The sequence below is a fragment of the Camelus ferus genome, chromosome X (assembly GCF_009834535.1).
Source record: "Camelus ferus isolate YT-003-E chromosome X, BCGSAC_Cfer_1.0, whole genome shotgun sequence".
In the NCBI taxonomy this organism is placed as follows: domain Eukaryota; kingdom Metazoa; phylum Chordata; class Mammalia; order Artiodactyla; family Camelidae; genus Camelus; species Camelus ferus.
Window position 1 is genome coordinate 21,773,025 of NC_045732.1, and position 12,520 is coordinate 21,785,544.

Here is a 12,520-nt window from a genome sequence, read left to right on the forward strand (position 1 = left end):
TTAGTCTGTCTTTCACTGTGAATGTGTATTTTTCCCATGCATGATTTTGTAATATCATGTATCATGCATTTGGAAAACACCGCTTCACTGAGTTATACAGATGTTCCAAACGTTGACACATTTTATTAATACAATATTGAAAAATTACATTTGTCAATATTATCACTGATCTCATCAAAATAGTCTTAAAGTGTTGGGCAAATATCACCTGGGTGCATGGAAGTCTTCCAAAAGTCAAAATCCTACTTGAAAGCTCAAATTTTATCATTGGCAACAAATATTGACAGCATTTTCCTTGAAGTAACATATTCAATTCATTCATTTATGAGGAACTGCCAAATACCCAAGTCTTGGGTAGGCATCATTTTTTCTGTCAGTCTTTCTTTCGAGTAAGAAGTAGTCTTGAGGGAAAAAAAAGTTGTTAATTCAGCTGGCAACTCAAACAACTGCACCTGTGCTCTTCTCCAAGCTAACCTACCTCAGTATATAGAAAAAGAGTTTTATGCATATTTCCCATTTAATCACAGTATATTGAACAGATATTCAATCAAAGGTTGAGATTGAATAAACTGCTGTTCTAGAACTCACGATCAATCACTAGCAAAACCCTGAATGTTGTCTGTACTATACAAGGGGTGTTAGTGTTGTACAAAGGGAGCTAGAATTGTTAACAACATATTGACATGATCCTACGATCTCTTAATAAACCTTTCTGGAAACTTCCAAAATGAGCTTTGTCATCTTGTACTTACACTTTATCCTTGTACCAATTAGGAGGCCTTTGCTGGTAAAAAATAAACCTGACTCAAAATGATTAAGATAATCAGGAAAAGTTGTCATCTCTCAAACTCAGAAATCTCAAGGTAGGGCATCTTCAGGGTTGGCAAATTCAGGGCTCATGGTACAAACATGGGGCTCACATTTCTGAGTGACACATGAATATGTGACATGTGTGGGGTAAAATGCGCTGCTGCCTTTTCCTCTGAGTCTCTTTATAAGAGCCCCTAGCAGACCTCATCTCACATCTCGTACTGCGTGGCACCGCGTGCCCACACCTACACCAAATCGCAGGCACAAGGAATGGAATCTCCACAAATGGTTAAGATTAATCCATATTGAACCCCGAGCTTTAGTAACCTTCCCTAAGGGATGAATACCTGAATGAAATCATGTTGCAGTTCAAGAAAGGAGAAAGGGAGAAGGGATTTGGGGGTAAATGCGGTCAGTGCCCTGCCCACGGCCTCTCTGCTCTCGCCCCTGCACAGTAAGGGCTGCTTACTGCAACCCTGTGACTCCCGACTTGAAGACTCTTTACTGGACATGGAGCTATAAACCATGCACCAGGCAGGTCAGAAGTGCCAGAGAATTAATGGCCCAGAAGCAGCCCTCAACCAATGATCCACGAGGAATTAGTGGCTAAACAGCCAGCTTCCCAGGTACTCATCTGAGATAACTTTGAGATGCATTGTACATTTCCCAGAATTAACCAGTGGACTAAGCCACGGGAGTAACCACTTAATACTGTACTTTTTATTGGCCACCGTCCTTGCCCTCTGTCATTTCTCCCCTTCCCTCGCCAGTGTTTCCTGTAAGCATCTTCCAAATAAACTATCTGTAATAGCATTCTTGTCTTAGGGTCTGCTGCTGGGGAACCTTAAGCCAGGAAAACAGCTCCTCCCTCAAAACAATCCACTACAATTAGAAATTCAGAAGCCCGTTTTTCAATTGCTTCTTCTTAGAGAGCTTTTATTAGCACACTTCTCCTCTAAGAATTCCTGCTTTATGCCAAACACCGCAAAAATGAATACTACTTCTTGTTTAGGCATGCACACAAAATATTTTTAAGTATATAAAATTAATCATGTTGCCTGCTGTCCCCCAGGGTACATTCTCAGGAACTGCCTCCCCCCAGCCTCTGCTCAAAGGGCAGCCATTTGTAGCCACATTTGGACCCAAGTAGAGCCAATCCTTTGGCTGACAGCGCCCACATGGTATGAAAAGATAAGCAAAGACAATCCGATTTCTTCTCTTGAAAATTTAAACTAGGAAATAACAATACCAAGAAAATGAGAAATTTCACTGTGTGAAGATGAGCTGGAGTTATGAACAGTTGCTCAGAGCAGTAAAGCAGTCAACAGAAATTATTATGAACCAGAAACTATGATAAAACCAAAATTATGATGTATGAAGATAGGATACATGAAGAAGAAAACAATAAGCAGAGAGTATCAGTTCAAAAGAAGTAGGCAGACTACGAACACTCAAGTTTTATCAGTAGGGTAGCTGTGGAACGGAAGAGACTCATGAAGTTGTTTCAAGAGCTGTTTCTGTTCCTACCTCTCCTTCCAATGACAACCTCCACAAGGCTCAGCACTCTTACAGCTTGTGAACTGAGTTTTCATGAGATGCTATCTCATTATTGGCCATGTTTGTCCTGATACCAGTTCCCCTTATATGAAGAAGCTTGAGTAAGCATCTAACAACCAACACTGACACAAATGAACTTACCTACAAAACAGAACAGACTCACAGACGTAGAGAACAAACTTATGGTTACCGGGGAGAAAGGGGTGAGAAGAGATAAATTGGGAATTCGAAATTTGCATCTCTTAGAGAGTGATAGAAATGTTAGCTATCTTGATTGTGGTGGTGGTTTCATGAGTGTATACGTCTATCAGAATCCATCAAATTGTTCATCTCAAATATGTGTAGTTTACTGTACAGGAATCATACCATAATTAAGGTGTGTTTTTAAAAGATGCTTTAAAAGAAATCCCAGAAAAACCTGGGATTGTTTTCAACATACAATGAGATGTTTACAATGTGATCCAAGGTGCACAACAATAGGAATATACTTAACTACGGAATTGTAAATTTTTAAATGATTAAGAAGGTAAATTTATGTTATATGCTTTTTACCACAATTTTATATATATATATATATACACACACACACATACACACACACATATATATGAGATAATATAGAGAAAATGGAACATGGTGCACAGATATAAGAGTTTCAAGTAAAGCATCTTGTCGTGTGAAATACCCACATAATGATGGTATTTTCCAGAATAATAGAATGTTACCCATAGTTAAGAGTCAAAGAAAAATAACCTGCTATTCTGCTCTTCATCTCACACCCCAATTGAGGATATAAAAAGATTAAAAGTAGTTAGAGGAATTTTGGAAGAATAAATTGATTTGCTGTGATGGCTTTTGCAAACCTAGGGAAAGAGATATATTGAGACCATCTGAAAAGTTTCACCTATTTCTCACATGGGTGGAGAAAGACACTGGTTAGAGTCAGACTCCTCCCTAAGTAATATTAGGGTCTAGAATTGTGTGCTGCTTTAAAACAGGAGTGAAAGAAAGGTTACTGCATTGGAGGTCACGTGCATTCTGAGAATAATTTGGGAGAAACATGTAGTCTGCACATGAGCGAGTTAGTGTAGCTTCATCTCATTTCTTGTCCAAGCGACTCCAGGAAAGGGACAAACAGAAGCTGTAAGTGCCACCAGATGTCTAGGTGCCAAGGAAGGCTCTAGTAACCAGCCAGCCAGCCAACCAGCCAAGAGCAATCAGAGATGTGCTTCCCCTATCAAAAGAACTGTAAGTGACAGTGAGAGATTCCCAGCAATGAGATGCAGAGGCAAAGGGCCACAGGGTCTCTGATGATCCCATAAAGGTGCCTGCCCTGAAAAGACTCAGCTTTAAACACTTGCCAGATCTAGAGAGGGCTGATGTTGGATCACCAAACAATGGCAGGCAAGCCAGAATATTCTCATCCTCTTTACCCTCTGCTGCTTCCAGCTCTAAACCTAGAGGGCTCTGACTGCTTTGGGGGAAGAGGAATTAACATGCAAGAGAAGAAGAAGGAATAAACTAATCAGAAACCCCACCCACCCATCCATCTACTGGCAACCAGCCGGCAGCAAGCAAACTAGAAGAGAGAAGCTTTACCTTCAAGTGAAAGATAGTATTTTGACAGGACAAATTAATTACTGACTCAAGGTTGTTTTATTACCTAAGGTGACCATTAAAATTATGGGACTTCCCTTAAATTTCATCAAAGGCTAACAAAAGAACCAGCCCCACAGAATAAATTTAAAGAGATATTGAGAGACAAAAATAAAGTTCCTTTATAGTTACACCCCCATGAACCCTGCTTATTCAATGGAAAGGTTACAGATTTTTAATTTTAGGAAACAGGCTGGATAAATGTTTTAAAAGGCTCAATCTGATCAAGTAAACTTTCCATTTCAAAAACAACCAAGGAAAATACCACCAACCTTTATTTAGACAGGGACAATATTTTTGAGTACGAGCAAAATAAAACAAAGAATGACAATCTATCTCGAGTTGGTATCTAGACAGTTCAAGGAACTGGAGAGAATTAGAACAGCACAAATTTTTCTATGCAGAAAATGTAAATTCTATTTTCCCAATTGCAGACCCATTATTTTGTAATGCATACCATCAAAATTCAAAGTCTAGGCCTATTCTTTTCTCAATACTCTTTAAGTTTCAGTATCTCTTTCTAAAGTGTAAAATGATGCAGATACAGGTTTTAAATATGACAGTAACAATATCAATAAGAATAGTTACAATTTATTGAGCATTCACTCTGCGTCAGGCTTGGTGTTATAAGATGGACTGTGATCAACTTATCTGACCTTCACAGTGCTATTATAGGCAGGTACTTGCTACTGGTATCGCCATTCTTGTAGATAAAGACACAGAGGCAGAGGAAAGTAAATTCATTCATCTAGGACCCTGGGATTAATAATTACCAGAGCCAAACCCAAGACCTTTACCGCTTTAGTATGTTTTACTTTGCTGAGAAAACATTCCAAACAATGAGAGGTGTTTTCGAGTATTGATCTGTCACCAGGCTTTGATTTCCGACCCTGCAGAGGTCCCAGGTTCCTTTAACACCTATGCCGTGGGGACAGGCGCAGTGGGTGTGTTTTCTCCTGACAGATAAAATCCCAGATTCACAGGGGCTTGCTGGAGAACTCACCCCAAGTAATTAATCCCCTCAGCTCCCAACGATGTCCCTTTAATAAGTCCTAAAATGATTAAAATAAATCCTCTTTACAATTCCCATCAGCCACAAAATTATTAACAACTTAAAATGATTTCCATATGTCCCTGGCTTGCTTAGACACAAAATTCAGGGGTCTATTAAAATTACTTCAGGCCATCAAGCAGAAAAGCAAATGTGCTTCCTGTAATTCTTTCTTAATAGCACTGGACCTGTTTACCAAGGACCGTGACCTGCTAACAACTACAGTTATCCCCAGGGACAGCACACTGGCACTTTTCATTCTGCCTAAAAAAAAAATAGATTAATGAAAATAAAAATTTAAAAAGGGTCTTTCTCATTACAACTTTGATGATGCTTTCTCCACTGGAAGATTCTAATACTTTGTAAACTAGCCCTCATACCTGTGGAAACTGTGTGAGGCTCAGGCTACTTCTAAAAATAAATAATATATTCTTCTTTACGGCAAGGAAATAACATACCAAAGCCATATAATCATTCCTATACACATATTATCTTCAGAATAACATTTGTGCTTGAGCTGAGATTTTGTCAGAAAATCCAACTGGGTATTTTGTGTCAGCTGCATCCCAACGCACCCAGGGTCACGGGGAGAAGCTTTCATTTTTCCCCTCGCTCCTGGGTTCCAGGGTGCCCCTGACTGAGGTCACGACCTGCCCTCTTTCTCCATGCTTCTCAGTCCTCTGCTTTTTTCCTGATCATCGTCCGTCCCTGCTTCTCTTCATTTTCGTGTCCTCATTAACTTTATTGTCCTCATCAGATGACTCAGAGTGATCACAGAGCAATGATTGGTAAGTGAATTGCATTAGCAATCAGTTTGCCTGAGGCTTACCCTGACTCCTCCTTTGTGTAAATTAGGGAATTACAGAGTCAAGGTAATGGAAGGGGAGAAAGACAGGAGGGAGGAAGGAGGAAGAGACGGGGAGGGAATGAGATATCTTAGGTATTTGTAGCAATGAACTGAGAAGAGATGTCATATGATAAAGGTGTTATGTTATGTCATTGTCACTGTGATAATAAATTTTTGGAAAATTAAAAATACATACATGATGCTTTAGATGATAGCCTGAAAGAACTTTAGGAAAAGAGTCTAGAGGTTCTTCTTGATTCTTCTACTCATAATTTTTCCCCCCAAATAATTCCATCTTAATTGGTTGGTACGGGGTGGGGAGTGGAGAGTGAAAAAAAAAATCTCACCTTTATTCAATGTGAGTGTAGTTTGGAAACTCAAGCTGTCTGTCCAATAGGATCAGATTACCTACTGAATGTGTCAGAATATCTAAAATGCTTTTTCAAATCCCTGAGGTACTTCCGGCTTGCCAATCATATGCTGAACCACAAACATTTACATCCATGTAATTCAGAAAAAAAAATGACTTGAAACAGATTTTTCTCTACAGATGCAGTAGCTTAAAGATTCTTGCACGATGTTGGTGAAAGGCGTGTGTTATGGACTGAACTATGTCCTTCTGAAATTCCAGTGTTGAAGTCCTAACCTCCAGTACCTCTGAATGTGACTGTATTTGGAAACAGAGCCTTTAAAGAGGTGATTAAGGTAAAATGATCTCTCTCATGTGACTGGTGTCCCTGTAGAAAGAGATTAAGACACAAACAAACAAGCATAGTGGAACACCAAGTGAAGACACAGTGAGAAGACAGCCATTTACAAACTAAGAAGAGAGAATTCAGTAGAAATGAATCCTACTGATACCTTCCTTCATCTCCTAATTCTAGCCTTCGGAACTGTGAGAAAACACTCTTCTGCTGCATGAGCCTCCCAGACGGGGATACTTGGATATGGCGGCCCGAACCGACTAGCCCAGGGTGCCACACCAATCCCAATCCTCACCCAGGTTCCCCCAGATCAAAAGTCAGAGACTGGAGTCATTTAACCATGGATATGGTAAGGATCTGAAAGAAACTCCAAAACTGTAATAGATGAATAGGAGGAAAGGGTAAATTGATGCAAAAATATCATGGTTTACTATTTCTTATCAACTTTCAAAAAGGGCTGTGAGTTATAGGTTGGGGCCAAAAGTGTTATGAACATGATAGACCTAGAAAGACAAAAAGGATAGGCTTTTTGTAATTTTCATGGATTTTTCTAGAACACAGAACATGAATTCTGGGATTCCTTTGGGATTCAGGTGACAGGAAGGAAAGATAAACTATGGAGATGTCTGTAAGCAAGTAAGACTGCCCAGTCTTCTAAACAGACATCTCTCCAAAGAAGACATCCAGATGGCCAACAGGTACATGAAAAGATGCTCAATATCGTTAATTATCAGAGAAATGCAAATCAAAACTACACACCTCACACCAGTCAGAACGGCCATCATTAAAAACTCCACAAATGATAAACGCTGGAGAGAGTGTGGAGAAAAAGGAATCCTCCTACACTGCTGGTGGGAATGTAAATGGCTGCAATCACAATGGAGGACAGTATGGAGGTCCCTCAAAAAGCTAAAAATAGACTTACCATATGACCCAGCAATCCCACTCCTGGGCATTTAGCCAGAAAAGATGAAAACTCTAATTTGAAAAGACACATGCACCCCAATGTTCATAGGAGCTCTATTCACAACAGCCAAGACATGGAAGCAACCTAAATGTCCATTGACAGATGACTAGATAAAGAAGATGTGGTATATACATATTCAAATGGAAGGTTACTTAGTCATAAAAAAGAATGAAATAATGCCATTTGTAGCAACATGGATAGACCGAGAGATTACCATATTAAGTGAAGTAAGTTAGACACAGACTGAAAAATATCATGTGATAACACTTATATATGAAATCTAAAAAATGATACAAATTTTATTTACAAATCAGAAATAGACTCACGGACATAGAAAACAAACTATGGTTACCAAAGAGGAAAGGTGGAGGGAGGGATAACTTAGGAGTTTGGGAGTAAAAGATACACACGTCTATATACAAAACAGATAAACAACAAGGACCTACATATAGCATAGGGAACAATATTCAATATCTTCTAATAAGATATACTGGAAAAGAATCTGAAAACATATGTGTGTGTACATATAGGAATGTACACAGGGGGAGGGTATAGCTCAACTGGTAGAGCATATGCTTAGCATGCATGAGGTCCTGGGTTCAATCCCCAGTACCTCCTCTAAAAATAAATGAGTAAACCTAATTACCTCCCCACAAAAACAAACAAAAAAAATTTTTTTTAAATAGGAATGTACACATATAACTAAATCGCTCTGCTGTACATCTGAGACTGACGTAAATCAACTATACTTAATAAAATTAAAAACTGGTCTTAATGCCATGGTCTTCCCGTTTCACACTGAATAGATACCTTCATAAAGAGCAATATGGTGTCCAATATTCTACTGAAAATTGAAAGGAAATTAAGAACAAAATTCTCATCACAACATCTGCATTTCTGTCAAAGAAAAGCACAATGCACTACCTCCCAAATTAGATGAGGATGTTTCAATATTAATAGCTAGAAATTTTCCATTTGGATACAGGAATCTTGTTATACTTTGGAATCAGCTTTACTCATTACAATCAACTTCATTTTTACTTTGCATATTAACATATTTTACTGAATTAGCTATATTTTTTATCCAACAAAGCGTTTCATTACAGAAGTCAAATGCCAGTGCATTTGTATATGTGTGTATGTGTGACTGCACCTGTTGAAGTGAAAAAGACACTCACAGGCATTTAGACATTGTGTAAAATAAAAGTTATCTATTTGGAGGAATTTTAAAATATCTATTAAGGAAATTTTAGGAATTTTCAACAGGGAACAAAGACAAACTAGCCATCCCAAACACTGTTAGTGGTTTCCTGATGTTTTCCTTTTCTCTTCACTTTTTTTCTCCATGCTGCTTACTATTTTTAGTTCTTGGCATCCATTGATCTTTCCAGATTCTTAACTTTCTGTAACTGCACTTTATTTTCTCGAGGCAGATTTGTCTACGGGCCTCATTTCTATGATTCTGCTGTTATTAGCCTAATAAGTATTCTCCCTCACACTCGCTGCAAAGTGGTTTTCTAACAGCACAAACAAATAAATGAGTAAATAAAAAATGTGACTTCATTTGCTGCACATATGATTTGTACTTAAAAATAAGCAGCAGTTTTTATTTTCTATGCTGGTAAGAAATTTGCAAATCCATCAGGTCAAAATAACCAGCACATGCAAAATGCCTGTCACTTACCACCAATTTTATTTTTAAGATACATTTGAATAGTTGGGAGAATTGTCAATCTGTACATTTTCCTTTGATTATAGAGGAGACAGCCTGCCATTATACCAGAAATAGTTAATATTACAGCAGGAGGCAGCCCAGAAACATACAACTCCTTCTGCTTTCCAATTTGTATTTATTTGAGAAAGGTCTAGGCATTGTTGTTTATGCCAAATTCTTTAAGAAGGTGTTGTATGCTTAGAGCCTAACTTTCATTAGAATCTTAGATTAAGATCTTAGCAATTATAAGATTTATTTTTCACCAGGAAATGTTTCTTATGTGACTTCTACAAATACATTACTTCAGTTTTTATTGGTACCTGATATATGCATATGTGCTCACCACTGTTGTAGGACATGTAGGAAATATGAAAAACACCTAAGCTTCTCCAACCTGGGCCCAGCAGAAAGGCTCCTGCAAAGAAGCGGGGCGAGAAGGAGAAAGGCCATCCGGCCATCAACGAGGTAGTGACCAGAGAACACACCATCAATATTCACGAGTGCATACATGGAGTGGGCTTCAAGGAGTGTGCACTCTTGGGCATTTGAAAGGATCTGGAAATTTCCCGTGAAGCAGATGGGAACTCCAGATGTGCACAATGACACCAGGCTCAGTAAAGCTGTCTGGGCTAAAGGAATAAGGAATGTCCCATACCATATCCATGAGCGGTCATCCAGAAAACGTAATGAGGATGTAGATTCACCAAATAAGCTCTATACATTGGTTACCTAGGTACCTGTCACCACTTTCAAAAATCTCCAGACAGTTAATGTGGATAAGGACTGACCTATGATTGTCAAATAAAGTTGTAAAACCTAAAAAAAAAAAAAAAAAATGAAAAACAAAAACCTAAGCTATGGTTTCCATGTTAAATTGCTCACAATTTAGCTGAAGAAAAGACTAAGAAACATAAACAACCCAAGACTAAATTCAACTAAATCCCAAGGATAAGTTCTGAAGAGAGAAACTTCAGTCAGAATAGAAACAGCATGGGGAACTATATTCAATATCTTGTAGTAATCCATAACGAAAAAGAATATGAAAATGAATATATGTATGTACATGTATGACTGAAACAATATACTGTATGCCAGAAACTGACACATTGTAACTGACTATACTTCAATTAAAAAAAAGAATGGAAATAGATAATGAAAAGCTCAGAATGAAGGTTAATGTAATCTAATCTTTGGAGTGATCAACTCACTTACTGGCTCCATTCTCCACACCAACCTGTCTATTTCCACAGGCTTTGACATGTGACTTTGCACTTCTTCCATCAGAGACTGAGTATATTCTCTTGCATCTTGACTTTGACAATGAACTTGCAACTTGTTCTGACCAATAGAATGTTAGCAAATACAAAAATCTGTTGTGTTTCTATACACTAACAACGAATTAGCAAAAAGAGAAATTAAGGAACCAATCTGTTTTACAATGTGACAAAAAGAATAAAATACCTAGGAATATATTTCACCACAGAGGTGAAAGATCTGTACACTGAAAACTAAAAGACACTGTCCAAAGAAACTGAAGAAGACACAAAGAAATGGAAAAATATTCCATGTTCATGAATTTGAAGAATTAACATTGTTAAAACATCCATATTACCTAAAGCAATGCACAGATTCAATGCAATCCCTAAATAAATTTTATACAACTGTAAGAACTATTTCACATTCATTAAAATGAAGTTACAGAATATTTATTGACATGAAAAGATGTTTTTGATACATTATTAAAAGAAAAGGCACTTACATACAATACTGCAGTATTAGCACATACCTCTTTTATGTAAATAATATAATACATATAAATGCATATAATACAAAAATATAACATGTTCACTAAACTGTTCATTATGGTTGCCTTTTGGTAGTGGGATGATGAGAATTTTTTTCTTTTTGCTTATTTATATTTTCTAAGGTGCCCACAAGGAACATCTAATGATTATATAATAAAGAAAAACTAAATGTAATTTTAAGAAAAAACACACATGAAGAGCAATCCTCCCTGCAAAGTGTGATTGCTCATGGTCAGGAAAATCAGAAATGATGAAGCAACACCAACTCCTCAACACTGTAAGACTCCAGTATTACGTTCTCATGCCACTTCTACGTCTGAGTCTAAATGGGATCAATCTCTCCACGTGAAGCTCCCTTCTTAAAGACATTTTGGCCAATAATTTTAAATGAAATGCTTTAGGATTTAAAGCCTTATGTAAAATCTCTTCCCACATCATCAAAAATGAAGAATTTACTTACTTGAGAGTAAGACTTATTTTCTATGGTATTTGCATAAGGACTTAAGAATAAGATTGGAAACTATTTATGCTAAAATGCCATGTATGATGGCAAACTGTTCCTCATCTATGCATCAGGAGGCAAAGTAGATTATTTATGGACCTATTATGGAAATCTGTTAACCTTTTGCTTTCCCTCAGAGGACATTCTCATTCACATTTGCTAAATTCATCCACTGTCATTCTCAGCCACACTTCCATTATTTACACTGCCTTGGAAACAGTTGAAATAAAATTAATTTCTTGAGCACTTACTATGTACCAGGGATGATGGAAAGTGTTTTATAGAGATTTACTCATTGAATCCTCAAAATAACTCTGCAAGTTATGTTATATTGCCACCTCATTTCATAAATTTTTAAAAAGTTGGTACTTAAACAGGTTTAAGTCCCTGCTAAAAGGAACCAAGGTTCTTGGAAGAAACAGCCGATCCAAGTTTGGAGACAGTAAAGTACAAAGTGAACCTGGAATATTTTGTGGGGCAAGAAAGGAAGGAAGCGCTCAAAACCTGAAAAGAACATGGGAACCAGATTAAATGGGCTCCTACTGGCAAAACTGGGCCAATCTAGACATCAAAATAAAGACAGGAATGGTTGATAACACAACTGAATTTTTTAACCATTTTTTAAATTGAAGTACAGTTACTTTCCAACATTGTGTTAGTTTCAGGTGTAAAGCAAAGTGATTCCATGATATTTCTACATATATCCTTCAGATTCTAATACATTTAAATTGAGATTTTATATTAGATGACCGTACCAATATCAAATGTTCTGAATTTGATAGTTGACTGCATTTAAATAGGAGATTTTGCTTATTCTTAGAAGGTACATAATGAAATAGTTGGGGATGAAGGGTCATGTCAAAAACTTACTTTTAAATGGTTAGTAAGAACAATGGGGCAAATACAT

At 37.4% G+C, this 12,520-nt stretch overlaps 1 pseudogene; it reads left to right on the plus strand.

The window, feature by feature from the left end:
* Positions 1 to 1,169: 1,169 nt before the first annotated feature.
* On the plus strand, positions 1,170 to 10,093 carry LOC116662201 (annotated as a pseudogene).
* Positions 10,094 to 12,520: the final 2,427 nt, after the last annotated feature.